Source organism: Phoca vitulina, unplaced genomic scaffold (assembly GCF_004348235.1).
Source record: "Phoca vitulina isolate PV1807 unplaced genomic scaffold, GSC_HSeal_1.0 scaffold8, whole genome shotgun sequence".
In the NCBI taxonomy this organism is placed as follows: domain Eukaryota; kingdom Metazoa; phylum Chordata; class Mammalia; order Carnivora; family Phocidae; genus Phoca; species Phoca vitulina.
The window spans coordinates 70,969,417-70,970,353 of NW_022589711.1; the positions used below are offsets into that span (position 1 = coordinate 70,969,417).

General features: G+C 34.6%; 1 pseudogene; it reads right to left on the reverse strand.

Annotated features, from left to right (window-relative positions):
- Positions 1-243: 243 nt before the first annotated feature.
- LOC116634230 lies at positions 244-376 on the reverse strand (annotated as a pseudogene).
- Positions 377-937: the final 561 nt, after the last annotated feature.

The window sequence follows — 937 nt, forward strand, 5'->3', positions numbered from 1 at the left end:
TGCTTAATAGATTTTGCGGGGAGGGGGGCCAGCAAATAAAACAAAGAATAATGATTCAGCTAGCCATGCTCCCGGAGCTTCCCACTCCTAACCAAGACATCAGAGTGGTCCCTACACAAGGTCTTCTGGAGATAAATGCTCACCTTTGGAGCCCCTATAGACCAGAGTCAACTAAAGCAGAATTGTAATGCAGAGCAAGCTCCTCTCTCACACCTTTTCTCCTATCATGATCTGGAATTTTTCCATTGACTATTTATTACAAGGATTTCTTTGTATAATTCCATATCAACATAACTGAAATGTAAACTATTTCAGTTAGCAATAATCGCGCCTCGGATAAACCTCATTGGCTACGATAGTGCCACTGCGCAAAGCTGAAATGTAAAATATTTCAAATGATTCTTCCAAAACAGCATATTAAATTGATACACTGCACCTATTATAAGAGCTGGAGGAAGCGAGGCACCCCTTTATCAAAAAAATAAACTGTTCCTAAAACACTGTCTGGAATATGTGACCCAGCAATTCCTTTCTAGGAATTGATCTTAAAGGGATCATCATGTGTACGTGCAAGACTTACCTATAAGGATGTTTGTGGCAAAATTGCTTTGAAGAGTTAGAAAGGAACCAAAATAACCAAGATATTCTTGGGAACTCCTTGAGTAAATTATGGTACATCCAAACAATGGAAGATTGTGGAGATATTAAGATTTTTGTTTTAGAAAAGCATTTAATGATATAAGAAAATGTTCTCTGGACATTTTAAGTTTTTCTTAAAATAGATTACAAACCATATGTATTGTATGTTAGAGGTTTTTATTTTACCATAAAACAATGACCATATATATATATATATATATATATATATAAAAGAAATTGCTCTAGTGATGAAATGATGGGTAATTTTTTATTTTCTTATTTCATCTTTGAACAAGTG